Source organism: Lampris incognitus, chromosome 4, assembly GCF_029633865.1.
Source record: "Lampris incognitus isolate fLamInc1 chromosome 4, fLamInc1.hap2, whole genome shotgun sequence".
Taxonomy (NCBI): domain Eukaryota; kingdom Metazoa; phylum Chordata; class Actinopteri; order Lampriformes; family Lampridae; genus Lampris; species Lampris incognitus.
In genome coordinates this window covers 31,663,023-31,680,773 of record NC_079214.1, presented here as the reverse complement: position 1 = coordinate 31,680,773, position 17,751 = coordinate 31,663,023, and the positions used below count along the sequence as shown (strand labels likewise).

Genomic DNA, 17,751 nt, shown 5'->3' with positions numbered 1-17,751 from the left:
AGGACAGGATTAGGAGCGATTATATTAGAGGGACCGCTCAGGTTGGACGGTTTGGAGACAAAGCAAGAGAGGCAAGACTGAGATGGCTTGGACATGTGTGGAGGAGAGATGCTGAGTATATTGGGAGAAGGATGCTAAATATGGAGCTGCCAGGGAAGAGGAGAAGAGGAAGGCCAAAGAGGAGGTTTATGGATGTGGTGAGGGAAGACATGCAGGTGGCTGGTGTGACAGAGGAAGACGCAGAAGACAGGAAGAAATGGAAACGGATGATCCGCTGTGGCAACCCCTAACGGGCAGCCGAAAGTAGTAGTAGTCAGATATTATTGGTAATATACACTCACTGGCCACTTTATTAGGTACACCTTTCTATTACCGGGTTGGACCCCCTTTTGCTTTCAGAACTGCCTTAATCCTTCGTGGCATAGATTCAACAAGGTACTGGAAACATTCCTCAGAGAGTTTGGTCCATATTGACATGATAGCATCACGCAGTTGCTGCAGATTTGTCGGCTGCACATCCATGATGCGAATCTCCCGGTCCACCACATCCCAAAGGTGCTCTATTGGATTGAGATCTGGTGACTGTGGAGGCCATTTGAGTACAGTGAACTCATTGTCATGTTCAAGAAACCAGTCTGAGATGATTCAAGCTTTATGACATGGCGCGTTATCCTGCTGGAAGTAGCCATCAGAAGATGGGAACACTGTGGTCATAAAGGGATGGACATGGTCAGCAACAATACTCAGGTAGGCTGTGGCGTTGACACGATGCTCAATTGGTACTAAGGGGCCCAAAGTGTGCCAAGAAAATATCCCCCACACCATTACACCACCACCACCAGCCTGAACCGTTGATACAAGGCAGGATGGATCCATGCTTTCATGTTGTTGACGCCAAATTCTGACCCTACCATCCGAATGTCGCAGCAGAAATCGAGACTCATCAGACCAGGCAACGTTTTTCCAATCTTCTATTGTCCAATTTTGGTGAGCCTGTGCGAACTGTAGCCTCAGTTTCTTGTTCTTAGCTGACAGGAGTGGCATCCGGTGTGGTTTTCTGCTGCTGTAGCCCATCTGTCTCAAGGTTCGACGTGTTGTGCGTTCAGAGATGCTCTTCTGCATACCTCGGTTGTAATGAGTGGTTATTTGAGTTACTGTTGCCTTTCTGTCAGCTCGAACCAGTCTGGCCATTCTCCTCTGACCTCTGGCATCAACAAGGCATTTTCGCCCACAGAACTGCCGCTCACTGGATATTTTCTCTTTTTCGGGCCATTCTCTGTAAACCCTAGAGATGGTTGTGCGTGAAAATCCCAGTAGATCAGCAGTTTCTGAAATACTCAGACCAGCCCGTCTGGCACCAACAACCATGCCACGTTCAAAGTCACTTAAATCACCTTTCTTCCCCATTCTGATGCTCGGTTTGAACTGCAGCAGATCGTCTTGACCATGTCTACATGCCTAAATGCATTGAGTTGCTGCCATGTGATTGGCTGATTAGAAATTTGTATTAACGAGCAGTTGGACAGGTGTGCCTAATAAAGTGGCCGGTGAGTGTATATATATAAACAAAAAATAAAAAATAAATATACAACATAGTTGATATACAATACAAGAAAAAAGAGCAAACAAACAAGAAAATATAAACAGAATATTAAAATAATATAGAAAAAACAAAGTTAATGTACAAAATAATATATATAAAAAAGCAGACATACAGCACAGCTAATGTTCAATACAGTTAAACAACATGTTAAAGGTGTGTACGAATAGCATCAATGTTGACATTGTTGGTTCCTAATAAGCCATTTCTTGACATTACACTTATCATGGCACCATATGGTTAAATCTTCCACTTCCCTCCTATAGGCTCTCTCATCACTGTCGTTTATTATCCCAATAATCATGGTGTCATCTGCTAATTTAATGATGCTGTTGCTGTCATATTTGGCAATACAGTCTTGTGTAAACAGACGGTACAACAGGGGACTGAGACAGCAGCCCTGAGGTGCGCTGCTCCTAAGAACTAATGTGGATGAGTATGTTTTACTTATTCTCACAGTCTGGGGCCTGCCTGTCAGGAAATCAAATAGCAAATTACAAATGGAGTTGCCCAGACCAAGACCTCAGCAGAGCTGTAATCAATAAACAGCAGTCTCACATAGGTATTTTTCTTTTCAAGGTGTGCTAAAGCAGTATGCAGAGCAAGGGAGATAGCATTCTACAGATCTGTTGGAGCAGTAAGCAAACTGTAATGGGTCAAGGGAAACAAGAATGTTACATTTCATATATGATATAACCAATCTTTCAAGCCACTTCATTATAACAGAGGTCAAAGCAACAGGTCGGTAATCATTATGGCAAGAGACAGGTGTTGTCTTCGGTACGGGCACAATGGTGGTTTTCTTAAAACACAGTGGAACCACACACAATGACGGGGACAGGATAAAAATGTCAGTAAAAACCTGAGATCAATCCAAACTCAGGGGTAAAATTAGATATGACACTCAAAATTTCATGACGATAAAAATAACAGTTATAATAATAGTTTCTGTAAGGGAAACTGTCAAAAACAATTGTCGTGTGAAACAAACAACATGCTTTGGAGAGCTGGAGGTTAATATAAAGTAATTTGTCCTATCCACGGTCCTAGACACTAATGATATTTCTTTCACCCCTTTTCTCCATTAAATGAAGTTAGTTTATATTTGTTCTCTGAAATACCAAGTAACCTTTGACAGATTTAGGAACCATTTCAATCTTTGTTTTTCAATGACTGGTTCAAGAATGTGCCAAAGTATGGAATCATGTAATACATAGATACTTAATGAGTAATTTTCATCGTGGTCCTCACTCTTATAGCTTAAATTTAGCCACTGGGACTCTAATAATTCATCTCCCCTGTTGCCCTGAATGGGCAGTGCCAGTCTGTACTGTGACATAGTCCATGCCACAGTAACACAAGATCCCCTGATGAGGGAACAGGTGCAGGACAGGGTCCAGTGGAGCGGAGCAGAATGGAGCAGAAGGGAGCGGGCCGCGGTGATATATCAGATAAACGGGCCAGTACCGGTTCCTCTGGCCCAGGGGAGGGGGCTCTGGCCATTTATAAAGGGGGAGCCACTTGTGTGTGTGTGTGTGTGTGTGTGTGTGTGTGTGTGTGTGTGTGTGTGTGTGTGTGTGTGTGTGTGTGTGTGTGTGTGTGTGTGTGTGTGTCAGGGAAATGGTGGTCTGTGAGGGCAGCTGTGCCAGAACAATGAGAACCGACAACACTGAGCATAAGCATGGTGGTGATAATGGTGCTGTGTGTGCGTGTGTATTGGGGGTGGGGGGGGGGGTTAAACAGAAAAATGTTAACTGTCACCAGGTTGGGTGTTAAAGACCCAATTGGGAGGCTGACTAATCTGGGAAATCCCTGTACAAAGAGTATGTACTTTAAACTCACATTACACATACTGACGTATGAACGCAGTGAACTACCGTATTGGCTAGTCGCAAAGGATTAACTGTTTTTTTGTTGTTGTTTTTTTGTTGTTGTTGTTGCTTTGACTGTAGCCTTGATTCCCTACTGTACTTTATTCTACGGCTTGCAGTGGCTCTGGCAGCTGGTGGGAGGCATTGGCAGAATAACCACCAACAAATTTTGGTATCTCTTCCACCAGCCATTTTGTTGGCGTCCTTTATGCCTCTTACGAATATTCATTGTCTCGACCCCCGATCTTGAGAAAACAGTAGTGGGCAGGGTTTTGGGGTACAATTTCTTCAGGGCCTTAACTACCAGTTTTAGATCAAAAAAGGACATTGGCTTTGATGATTTGTTAAATCCCTGAAGAGCCATATTGGCCTAGGCAAAGGCTTGCGGTTCCTGTTAATGTGAGGATTATAATATTTTATGTCCCGTTGCTATAGCCACGGTGCTTAACTTGTGATGTGAAAACAGTCAGGCCCATTCATTTCAGTATAAATACTTCACTTCGCTTCAAGTCCCTCACAGTGCTGTATGTAAAACATAACTTTTTGAATGTTCTCTGGAAGAGCGAAGAGGTATTTGTATTTTACACATAATGACAGCACAGATCATTTGCCTGAGAATAATGGTGGTTTCGCAAGCTGTAAAGCATATCGCTCTCATTAAGCTTTTACACACTAGTGGTCCTACCTAAAGATGCGCTTGCCTCGGCCCCCCACACATGCATGCGCGCGCACACACACACACACAGCGGCCCATATTGAAAGTCATTAAATCCCTTTGAAAAGAGGTCTCATTTGAGAGAAGCAATAAAATTTTTAATCATTTTATTACCAAAAGAGTATTTAACAAGTGAGTAATGAAACGCCATAGGCAGGTTAGCTGAGTTTAACCTTCATAGAAGAAGCCATGTATCACATGCTGCCCCAAGGCATTGCAGGACAGAAATGTCATCCTCCATTATCTGCCACACCTGAAGTGTTGCGTCGCACAGCCAGCAGGCAGGCGACTCGTTCAACAAGCCGAGGCGGACGGGATATTAGGGGGGATTCAATTAATGGCCGTTTTTTACGCACCAGGGAGAGGGCACAGCTGCACACAACACTTAACGCATGATACACACACACACACACACACACACACACACACACACACACACACGGAGACATCTCAGGGTGTATCGTGCATATCACACTGTGCGGGGCCTCCAACAGGACTGGTAGGGCAGGAAGAACACGTGTTCTTCTCTGTCTCTCTTTTCTCGGTTTTACTTTCCCTGTCTTTTTCTTTCTCATCCTATGGTACCGGCCCTGTTCATCTCCCCCCTCTCTCTCCTTCTCTCTCTCTCTTTCTCTCTCTCTCTCTCTCTCTCTCTCTCTCCCTGTCGGCTAGTTGCTTGCGGGTTTCCTTGGATTTCTCTCTCTCTCCTTCCATCTTTGTTTCTTGTCCTCTTCCCTGAGGTGATTGTATAGTGGGGTCGCTCCACTGCTTTCTCTCTGTGGGTCAATTAAGGAGAAAATGAGGCAGAGGGGGACACTCTCAGTCTGTCACCATAAAAGGACCATATCTAACCTACCTACCTGCCAGTCACTCATATAATACACTGTTAAACTGCTCCACAAAATGTGTGTGTGTATGTGTGTGTGTGCATGCGTACATGCGTGTAAGAGAAAGAGGAAAAAGGAGACACAGTAGTGAGAGGAGGGAAGGGGAGGGGTCCTCTCACGTATGCATGTTTCCCTGCGACACTATGAAATAAAGGTGTCTCGAGACAAGCAATCGGCAAGTCCTTAAGGGAGGGGAAACGCACCGGGCCGGGTGCCTCTTGTGAGACTGAAAAAAAGGTCCTCATACATTATATCTACCAATTCCTTTGACATACAGAAAATAATTTATGAGCAATAACAAAAACACTCTATTTTCAATAACAAGCTTCCAGATCTAACACTTTGAGGGAATGGCCCTCAAAGTTAATTGAAAAGTGTCCTGGCTTTCATTTGCATAAGAAACACATTTAAAGGTGAAAAATTATAGATAAATATGCGGCCACCTGTAAAATATGGCTTTTAGCCTGATGGTCATTTATAACTTTGCCTTTAATTACATGACAGGTTGGGGTTCTGCAGCTGTAATGAGAGCTTGGAGTGATGGAGAGGAGCGCATGACAGACAGAGGGGTATGGGTTATTATGGCCACACACACACACACACACACACACAAAATGGATAGCAACATGAGTAGACACTAGTATGGGTGTCCACATACAAATAATCTTGAATAACAGTAGCCGCACACGTGTATGCACACACACACACACACACACACACACACACACACACACACACACACACACACACACACACACACACACACACACACACACACACACAAAGCAATAGAAAGACTAAAAGGCATCAATATGTCAAAGCTTTTTCTATACTCTCTGACAATACATACTGTGGTTGGAAAAAACTAAAATAGATATGGTACCAATAATTCCTTTTCCATACTCAAGCCGAGACACAGGCGTTTGTGAGTGTTATGTGCAACCAGTGTTTACAAATGTAGGCCTCCTCGTAGGTCACAATACTTATACACATGTTCCTTTATTCTGTTTGTTTGGTCTGCTCTTCTTGGGTTACCCGATGACATGATATTGGCTCTGTTTTTGATTGCTCCAGATAAGGCTATTCTATTTCAGGAGAGAATTTGAATGTTTCAAAATGAAATTTTCCTTCTTTAGGATTAGTTTGTCTCTCTATCAGCAATGTTGCGATGGTTTAATAATAACAGATGTGGTTATTTTATCAAAACAAGGAAATGTAATTCAAATTTTGACCACTTTTGACAAGAGATTGAGTTGTTAGTTGGTAAGAATCAACACACCGGGTCATTTCCAACACTGACTCAACCCAAACACCAAGCTATGCACAGAACTCGATAACCTTAAACACAAAGAAGAATTTGTGGTTGGTTCTGCATGTGTGGATATGTAAATTATGCAACAGATTCCTATAGAATGTAAGATGGGCCTACTGTCTCTGTGGTTGGATGTAACATTGTGCCTGCTTCATCTCTTCTAGACTCCTTCTTCTCCAAGTTGAGTCTTTGTCAGAACACTAAAAAACAAAACAAAACAAAACAAAACAAAATAAAACAAAACAAAACAAAACAAAACAAAACAAAACAAAATACCTGTACTGGAAAACATTGCAACAACCTGGACACACTGTCAGAAATAATTGCCATCTCTAGCTTTGTTTAGATGGATGGACAGACACAAGGCTATACAGAAGCGCAGGCAGACAGGTGAGCATAGCGGCAGAAAGAGAAGGGCTGAACAGTCAGAAAGACGGTTTATTAAAAAAAAGAAAAAAGAAAAAAAGATGGGCTTGAAGGCAGACAGACAGGCATTAGAGGCAACCAGGCAGACAGATAGATAGACAAGGACTCTGGGCGTGAATAGGCGGCAAGTGGCACCCCTATAGTATCTGTCTGCCCCCCCCTCCTCCATCCCCCTTTTATGCATAAAGAAAACAGCTTGCTTTGCCCTGCAGGTACTAGTGGAGCACTGCGCCACCACGCACCGCTTTCTCTTTCACCTTCACTCCTCCTCCGCGGTCACTTCCCGGTAGGACGCACGTCATAACAATGGGCAGTTCCTGGGGTGTTTTTTTTCTTTCTTCTCCTTCTCTTCCCATCTCCCTTTTCTCTTCCCCCAATCTCTGAATAGGGGGGGAGAGATGTGAGCTTGCCGTGGCGCTGCTCAGTTTAAGTCTTATTATAAGTTGAAGGAGCTGGTGTTTTACCAATTCACCCCCCAGAAATATTACAAGCTAGACAAGCGAGCGAAGGCTAATCCTTGGGATGAAATTAGCAGCAGAGGGGTTAGCGGTAGGATGGAGGGATGGAGGGATGATGGAAACGGGGGCTGAGCCCAGCTAGAGGCAACTCGACCAAAAGGATAATTACAAGACGCTCCCGGGATCGTCCGTCCGTCCGTCCGTCCGTCCGTCTGTGCTGTGTTGTGCTGGCCACATTTTTGATGGCTCAATTTTCGACACTGGGGGCTGGGTAGAATTCTCTCTCTCTCTCTCTCTCTCTCTCATCTCTCTCTCTCTCTCTCTCTCTCTCTCTCTCTCTCTCTCTCTCTCTCTCTCTCTCTCTCTCTCTCTCTCTCTCTTTACCGCTCCTCTCGCTGTATCTCATGTGTCCTCAAATACATAGTAAAAGCTATTAAAACTGAAATTGTTCTAGGGGCGGTGAGTGAACTGGGAGAGATGTGAAACACTCAACCCCCATCAGAGGAAGTTTAATAATACAGCAGGATTGAACACTGTGTGTATGTCTCTCCGTGTGTGTGTGTGTGTGTGTGTGTGTGTGTGAGTGTGTGTGCGCCCCCCCCCCCTCTCTCTCTCTCTGTCTGTGTCTCTCTCTCTCTCTCTCTCTCTCTCTCTCTCTCTCTCTCTCTCTCTCTCTCTCTCTCTCTCTGTGTGTGTAAACATTTTCTGCGCTCCTGTTGTAGCTAAGGGTGGGAGGCCGAAGTCAGAAGTGAGAGCACGAGCCGGCTGGCAGGTCTTGGTGAGACCATTTCTTCTCATTGCTCCTCCATACTACAATCTATTGTCTTCATTATGGTCTGCAAAACATCACTTTCACTGATTTCGTTATATTCATGTCCAGATTCTGTGTTGAAAGCCATCGCAACCTATGACCATACTTTGATAGTCACGTTGATATTAAGCATACTTGAAAAAGTATTACTTCAAAATTGCTCAATCTATAATCATATAGTCATACAGTTACCAAGTTAAAATAGTGGAAATATTTTTGCTGATTGTGTCTTATTTCTAAAAAGATATATGACTCAGATAATGGAGCTCGACTTTCCCTTCGAGTTACCTTTTCCTTCCCTGTCTTGCAGAGAGGGCACAAGAATTACAGCTTGGTTCAGATTCCGTTTTGAACTTTTGGTGGATCTACTCTCTTCTTCTCTTAACTAACATACTCTGAGTATTGTTTGTATTCATGCAGAATTAGCTTTTGCCCAAGATAACTGTCGACTTTTTTTTCAAGTAAATATAAAGACATTTTAAATGAAAGATTAGAATATGATGAATGAGAAACATTTCTGTAGAAACATTTCTAAAGTAAAGATTATAGGTATTGCTATAGGATACTCAGTCTGCCTCTCTTTCTCTTTCTCTCGCTCTCTCTCTCTCTTTCTCTATGGCCGATGGTGGGAGGTGAGCGTGGCAGCAGAAAGCTGTGACCAGCGCACTGACCTCTCTCTAGGGAAACAATGACTTTGAGAATGCCAGAATGCACATGCACACACACACGCACGCATGCACGCACACACACCACACACACACACACTTTGAAGAATGGAATGGGCAAACTCATTCATCACTTTAACAAATATAACAGGCTATTCTAGGAGCTTGCAGGACAGAATAGGAGACAAAAGCTAAAGCAGTTACACTTAGGCCAATGGCTGCATTCACTCAGGTGCATATATACAACCACTGCGCACAACAAAGGCACGTACGTATACACACACACACACACACACACACACACACACACACACACACACACACACACACACACACACACACAGAAATATATGCAAGCATGCACGTATAAACGTGGAAACTGAGTACCAGCTTGTTGTATATCTTTCATACGTTATAATAATAATAATAATAATTATTATTATTATTATTATTTTTCAATGTACCTCACAGAATCCTGACTACTTTGAAAGTATAAAAGAGCATATTTAAAGAAATTCACTATAAGTGGGACAGTATTGCGACGTCTATGCGTGTCCTATGCGTCTCTCTTCACTGATATAAGACAAGTCGTTCATGCATGTTTACGTGCAACTACACAGCGTGTTTTCCCGCCTTTGGACGTCAACTTATTAAAAAAAAAAGAAAAAAAAGACAACGTGCAGCTGGTTGCTTCATTAGAAAGCTTAGCTTAATTTTCTGTTGAGAACTCAGGCGTTTCTGTTTTATTCATCCCTTCAACTCATCCCTTCAACGTTTCACGTCTACTTTTTTCCAAACACCTGCAGGAAAGAGTACGTGGAGATTTCCAAAGAGCTGTCGTATTGTTGGCCAACAACTCCGTTTGTGATTATAAACAAAGAATTGTGGCACATGTTGTTCGTTTTTTCCCCCTAATGTAACTAAGACTACACGTATGAAAACCATAAAGGGAAACTCGAACTTTCACCGTACAGTTTAACAGATGTGTTCCACCTAAAACCTGCAGATGGCGCTCTGTACCAGCAAATGAGGTCAGAGACGGCTCCGCTGAAACTCAGTGGCCTGAGTGGCTACTGAGATCACGACACACTGTGTGTGTGTGTGTGTGTGTGTGTGTGTGAGAGAGAGAGAGAGAGAGAGAGAGAGAGAGAGGAGAGAGAGAGAGAGAGAGGAGAGAGAGAGAGAGAGCGAGCGAGAGAGAGAGAGAGAGAGGAGAGAAGAGAGAGAGAGAGAGAGAGAGAGAGAGAGAGAGAGAGAGAGAGAGAGAAGAGAGAGAGAGAGAGAGATAGAAAGAGAGCGACTGCTAGGAAGGGAGGAATTGGAGAAAAAGAGCAAAAAAGAAAAGGTGCTTCTATTCGAGAGAGACAGAGAGAGACGGGGAGAGAGAGAGAGAGAGAGAGAGGAGAGAGAGAGAGAGAGAGAGGAGAGAGAGAAGAGAGAGAGAGAGAGAGAGAGAGAGACGGAGAGAGACGGAGAGAAAGAGAGCGGCATATAGTACCTGATGATACAGAATAGCCCAATGACCGTCCTTCTTTGTCTTTGAGCTGCCAGACTGTCATCCAGCACATTCAGCACAGGAATAGCCACAGAACAGCCATGCATAAAGCCAAGTTATAAACAAAAAAGGAACAACTCTCTACATCATTGGCATAAGCAACGTCAGGCAGGCACCCCTCTGCTACCTGCAAGTACTCTGCTGATCCGGAAGACTGTTCAAATGCCCTTTGACCTCCGCCAGTTTTAAAAAAAAATTTTAACATTTGTGAATAATAATTTATTATGAATGTGTATGGAATTAAAATATGCTTAATATTGAGATGAACAGATTAACTGAGATGAATATCCGGGAGAGCTATATATCTGAAATCAGAAAAATGTGATGCTGGAGGTCAACGTGCAATATTAGACTTTCAGATGCAGAAAAAACACATGCAAAAATACATTCACACACACACACACACAACACACACACACACACACACACTCAAAGGAAAACAAACTGTATTCTCTCAGTGGTAATCAAGATTTTGATCAATAATTAATATCAATATTTCATTATTTATTTTGCTACAACCACAACTGATGCTACTGCTAACGTTAACTATGCTACAGTATTAGTACAACCATTACTACTGGCAATAACCACTGCTACTGCTACTACTACCAGTACTACTACTGCTATTTCTATTACTCATACTACTAATAATTGTAAATTATGAGTTAATTTGCACAAAACCATACAGAAGAAAGTACTTTTTTTCCCCTCATTCAGTCAAGGTCAGGTGAATTGAATATTAGTACACAAATATCAACTGTGTTTTGTTATAGTTACTGTCTCATCAGGCCACATTTATATGTTAAAAAGCAAACAAGTAAACAAACGTGTTCCCTCTGTTTCTGATTATAACCTCTAATTAAAATGATGTCATGACCAGAGTGACTTCATTCTATGCCGCGTATTAAAACTGATTACTCACTGCTGACTCTTCGTTATTACCGGTGAGGCATATTGAATGATTCATTTTATTTCACGACAATCACTATTTAATTACATGTTGTGCAATCACTCACTTTGCTAATGTTTTATTTCAAACAATTTCCTATTTTTGATGATGCATGGTGCAAAATATCAAATGCACGCACAGCATTTCACGAGAATCACTGTTTTAATTAAGTGATGCACAGTCACGTAAACATTTCTTCCCCCCCTCCTTTTTTATTTTATCAAGCTGTGTTCAAGGTTACGCATTGTTGTAAATGGGGCGGCTCATCCCTGCCAGAGTACATCAGTGTGTGAGTTACAATGACATGCATCTGACTGGGTTTCCAATCTAAATATAGCACCACAGACTGGGCTGAACGACACGGGCCACACAAAGGAGGGAGCGTGGCAAAAATCACCGTGTTGCAGAAGTGATTTGCTTGGTTTCTGTCATTCCCCCCCCCGAGGCACAGGGCTACTGCTGCAGAACAAGTTAAGTTAGATTTCTGAGGCAAATATGAGTTTTACGGATCTGTAAGTGTGTACCGCTAATATATATTTTCTTTACTGACAACTTCTTGTTATTCTGATTTTTGCAAAATCAAATATTTTGTAAAAGAGAAATATGGAAATATGACTTTCAAGCAAATTTGAAAAGTGAGGTCTATATTGGTTTGTGTATTTTTATAATTTCACCGGGCGGGGAAAAAATTGCAACACATTATACAAACTGAATCTGGCCAGATGGATAATTGACAGGAAGCATTGCATGCACACAGAGAGTCAAAAGCCTAATATCAACTCAGTTCTCATTTTTCTAATTACATGCCATTTGTTTGAAGAAAACATAGGTATCCAGAATCTACACATGATAGACATGCTGTCTTCAACTTATTGTAATTAGCCAGTGATGGAAAATAAATAAATAAGTGAATCAAACCGTGGACTAGGTTTGGGCCATATGCTGCCGTGTAGCAGACAGTATTATTGTAGTGTAACTAGTTGTTTCAGTGGCAAGATCACATATGTCCCACCTTTCCATAAATATATAAAGGTGCCCTTGACAATGCAGCATCCCTCTTGCGTTGATGCTTTCAACTTTTGTGAGAGGGATTTCTTTGTGCCGTACCACCACATCTATTTTCACATGGAACAGCAGAATGCAATCTACTGTATCACAAACAAAGATTTGCTTTTAACAAATCACACTGATATCAGCATTTCCTTTACTCCCTTTTATGCATATATAAGTTAAATTTTATTTATTTTTATTTATATCATTTATGCATTATCATGCAGCACACGTGGACCGTGACCCATCTCATTATGAGTGATAGATGTGCTGTGATATATTGTAGGAAAGGGTCATATTTTAGTCCGTAACAACGTCATCATACGTGATCAGTGCGTGTGGAAAGCTTCTTGTATTCCTTGCTTCCTCCACACGGAGGCCAGAATGCAGGGTCAGCTGCAAACAGCTGATAGGACCTCATTGTCTTGCTTCAGGGCACGTCAGCAGTGGAGATGTTCACTGTCATGGTGGCTGCAGCCTGCAGTTGAATGACCAGCTAACCACCTAGCTACCCTGCTGCCCCGATTTATACCATGAACGTGGTGGGGGAAAACATGGGCTGTTTCACACGTAGCTCCAAAAATGTGCTGAAGACATCCTTAAATGCTGTATAGCTGTTTGCTATTAACAAATAATGTTTGGAAAAGGCAACATGTAAAGCTGTTGTCTCTTAATACACATATACAGTGTTGTGTGTGTGCGTGTGTGTGTGTGTAAAAAGTGAGACCTTTTTGGCCTTCCACACAGGGATCCCCACAGTGTAAGGACGGAGTGAGAAGAGTGTTTGCAGAGTGATCAGTCAGTCTATTAGTAACAAATGTGTTTTCATCTTGATCGCCAGTGTAATCTTAAATTCTTGCACTTGGCATGACAAACACGTTTTATGTCTCAAATGTTTAACTGAAATCGGTCTTAATGTTACCACATCTCGCTCCGGTCAATTACGACATGTAATGCAGACGCCACCTTCGTCTCCACTTAACATTTTACACTACTGCATATTCCCACTTAGCCGTGTGCAGAAATATATTCAGTGCCCTTGGCAAAGGAGCCGCATGTGAGAATGCCCCCCCCCCCCCCCCGCTGCATTCAAGTTGCAACTGGGTTCACCTTTTTAATGGGATTCTGTGTTGTACACTGTTGTGGAATTATTACTATTATGATGGTCATTAGTACGAGATGGGCCCTGTGATGGACCGGAGAGGTGTTCAGGGCGTTCCCTGCATCCCAGCCACAGGATGCAGGGATGAGCTGCATCCCAGTATAACCAGTCCATGTATGGATAAATGAGTTATTAAATGGTGGATGTCACATTTTTTGAAGAAATTAAGTTTCTTTTTTAAAGAACCTAATAAATTAATTGTTTATTCAAGTTTATGCAATCATTTTTTTTCCAATTTTTTTTAATCAGTGTTTTAAATTATTCCCCTTGGTCATCTTTTCAAGGATAAAGGACGGGGAATTACAAAAGTGAAAACAAAATAAAAGTGAGGGAAATGGGCAGTTGTGTTTTACACAGATACCTTCCTTAATAAATCAATCAAATCAAATCAAATCAATTTTATTTGTATAGCCCAATATCACAAATTACAAATTTGCCTCAGTGGGCTTAACAGCAACGCAACATCCTGTCCTTAGACCCTCTCATCAGATAAGGAAAAACTCCCTAAAAAACCCTTTAACAGGGAGAAAAAATAGGAAGAAACCTCAGGGAGAGCAACAGAGGAGGGATCTCTCTCCCAAGACGGACAGCGTGCAATGGATGTTGTGTTCATGCAATTAATAAGAACACATCAGTAACAATTGCCCAATTCTTTTTGAAAATATTCTCTGCACATTTCTAATCACTAATTTATATTAATGATGCAGCTTTGAAAAGCCCATTTTAATCACTGTTTTCAAAAGTACAATCTAAAATGCATTTTATTTCATTATTGCAGATGATTGACGACATGGCAGACTTTCCGAAATTAGGAATGCTAATTTTGTTTAATGTTTTTCCACAACTCGGCACGATTAATAGCTAAACATTCTTGTAATCATCTTGTTTATCAGCTTTGTTACTTATGACATATTCCAAGATAATGATGAATACCAGTGCATCACACAGGAAGAGTCACTCACAGGAACAGGACATGCGAGTATTCATGCTTACACACACTTACATTAAATCAATCTTTTTCACACACACACACACACACACACACACACACACACACACACACACACACACTCCCATGCTCTTTACTTGTCTCTCTTTATGACTTCCTTTATGACTTTGTTGTGTACAATTCCTTACAGTTACAGATAATGAAATGACCAGCCCTGGGGTGGTATAAATATATGTCTAAACCTGTTAGCTATTTTAATATCTGAAAGGAATAAAACTTCGCTCTACACTTAGTATTCTCCCCAGCCAAATGAAACCTGCCCTCATCCTGTGTATTTTGGCTGGTCCTCTCTGATTGCATTCTGTTGTCTGTCTGCACAATTATTCTCAATTTAACCACTTAGAGGACAGAAGGGAGAGAGCAAAAGAGAGCGAGAGAGAGAGAGCAAGAGAGAGAGAGAAAGCGAGCAGTTAAGAAAGACAGTCTAAAAGACGGAGAGGGAGTGCACTGGAAGTTGTGACCGCATCTTTTGTGTCACCACAGAGTGGAGCAGAAATATGGAGACAAAGGGGAGAGACGGAGAGAAACGGGAAAAAAAAGAAGTGAAAAATTAGAGAAAAAAAGAAACGGTGAAACGGGGGGGGAAAGAGAGAGATCGATATGAAAACATAAAGAAAAAGGGATGAGGAGAAAGTAATGCAGAGAGAAAATGAGGACATAGCGAGAAAGAGACAAAAAGAGGTATGACTTTACTATTTTAGTTGAGTATGTGTGCTCCTAATCCCTGATTCAATTTCCAGCCTTTACACGTGACGAATTACATCCCTGTCCTCAACTAATGCTTTTAACACATCCCGATAAGAGGCCTTAATAAGGTGAGATGGACCCCAATGCTGTCGTCTGCAGACACAGACACACACACACACACACACACACACACACACACACACATACACACATGTACACAGATGCACAAAAACACAGCTACTAATTTATACAGTACATAAGGCACACACACACACACACACACACACACACACACACACACACACACACACACACACACACACAAACACACTCACACACTCAAATGCACATACACAGAGAATGATTAGCCTAGCTAGAAGTGCTAGCCACCCCAGCTAAACCACCAGGTGGATAATGTGCTGCTTTAGCGCCTTAATTACGCCATAATCTGTTCAGCGCCTAAACCCTCTGCACAGAAGGACAGACTGGGTGGGGTGGGGTGGGGGAGAAGGTGGAGAGAGAAGGAGGAAGCCTGAAGGCACTCCTTTCCTCTGTCTACACCTCACCTCATTTTCTTTCATACCCACATCGGACCATCACTCCACCCCCTTCTCGTTCTCCATCCACCTCTCTCTCCGTACTTTCAACCTGCATGCATTTTTTCTTCCATTCACCATTCCCAAATCCATCCTCCTCTCGCGTCTCTGTTCGCTCAGTGCCCTCCATCAATGCCACCCTGTTCTCCATTCATACACCTATGTCCTCCCTCACTTGGCACGCCGTCCCACCATCTCCCCTCTCCCTTTGTTCCTGTGTGTCTGAGGCCATACCATATTGTACCCTGCTTCCCTCTTTTTTAAATATCCACCATCCTTCTGTTCCCTATCCTCTCCATACCTCAAAACCCCCTTGTGTTCTCCCTCCTTTTACCTCTCCCCTTTAGTTGCTCTGTGTGCGTGTGTGTGTGTGTGTGTATCCGAGGTCCTACTGTACCCTGTACCTGTCACTGTGTGTGGCCCTTTGACAAATCATGTGAAGGGCAGACTGAGTTTTGTAGGACGAGACAAAGCTTAAACATATGGCCGCTGTATCCCCAGGTGCTCTGCTGTGCACTGTAGCAAGTCCCTGGGAGTCCTCATATATAACATTAGTTTCCTGTCTTTCTGTCTGTATTTATTTCTCTCTGCAAGTCTCACTCCTTTTCTGTCTGTCTGTCTGTCTGTCTGTCTGTCTGTCTGTCTGTCTGTCTGTCTGTCTGTCTGTCTGTCTGTCTGTCTGTGTCACAGTCTTAGTATTTTTCAGCCCATCTGCACTTGTAACACAATTGGTCTTTCTGCACAGTTGTATCTGTCTATCTGTATAAATATTAGGAAACCCATACTTTCTCAGTGAGTTAAATATCAGTATGACTGCAGTCTTCAGGTCTGGCTACCTGTCTGTCTGCATTATAATCTTGCCTTTAAGTTTCACAGCATGCTCAACACGGAGGTAAATTTACTTGCGATTTTTTTTTGTCAGCTCATGTGAATGTCAGCTATCCCCCCTCAGTACCTATGACATTGTTTCCATTTATCTGTACACCTGTCTCCCAGTTTGTCCACTTCTCTACCTGCTTCTCTGTCTACCTAGTCACCAGTCCATCTGTCCGTCCTCACAGTCGAATATAGTAATGTACTAGTTCAGCTGTTTGTGATGTTTCAGGCTGCTTTGGGTCGTCACAGTATTACTGAGACATTAGACATTTTGCTTGTGTAGGCAAGGATCATATACTATTAGATCTGTCTTTTTGGAAAAAACATGTTTTGAATGTTGCATTGGTTCCTTTTCACTCTGTTTTTTTCCTCTGCATGCTTCTCACAATTTCTTTAGATGTCTTTCCTGTGTCTTATTTTCTCTCTCTGTCTCTCTCTCTATCCCTTGCTCTCTCTCTCTCTCCCTTCATCTCTCTCTCTCGCAGAGCAGAAGTGCGAGTGAGGACAGAGTAGCAGCGAGTTGCTTCGGTATAAACGAATTTGTAAAACGAGCTTTTTCCCCCTATCCATCTTGTCCCTTTTCATGTGCTTTTTGTTGTCATTTAGTTAGTTGTTTTCGGTGACAGGTCTAAGTGGATTTTTTTTTTTTTAGGTAGCGGTGCTACCACCGTCAGCAGGGCAATATGGCTGATGTGGGAGGTGGATGGATCGCGTTTGAAAAGTTGACACGCCGGCACGCTATTAAAGTGGCTCTGGTGGTGAAATGCTCGGTGGAGGAAGGAAGCCCACAGAGGGTCCAAAGGACGATTTAAATGCAAAGAGGGTTTCTAAAGGTAAAAAGCCATCCTCCTCTTCATCTGAGGAGGACACAGAAGAAAGTGACTGTGGACTGTGAGTTAGTTTCCACTTCTTGTACACAGGTGGACACTGAAAAGAGCTATGCTTTCCTGAAAATCAGCAAGTTTTTACAGGTCACCAAGGGTTTGAGGGCAGTCAAGGTGGAAAATTACTTCCCAGTTGCAGCTTTTTTGTTGACTCAGTCAAACGTTTTATGAAAAACACAGGCGATTTGGAAGTAAACACATTTACTGACCAGGAAAACTTTAGAGTGAAAAAACTGGC

At 42.4% G+C, this 17,751-nt stretch overlaps 1 long non-coding RNA gene across 1 annotated transcript; it reads left to right on the top strand.

Moving 5' to 3' along the window:
* Positions 1 to 8,021: 8,021 nt before the first annotated feature.
* Positions 8,022 to 17,362, top strand: LOC130111306 (uncharacterized). Its single transcript, XR_008810158.1, has 3 exons — positions 8,022 to 8,047; positions 17,115 to 17,157; positions 17,282 to 17,362. It is a non-coding gene; the product is annotated as an uncharacterized LOC130111306 (long non-coding RNA).
* Positions 17,363 to 17,751: the final 389 nt, after the last annotated feature.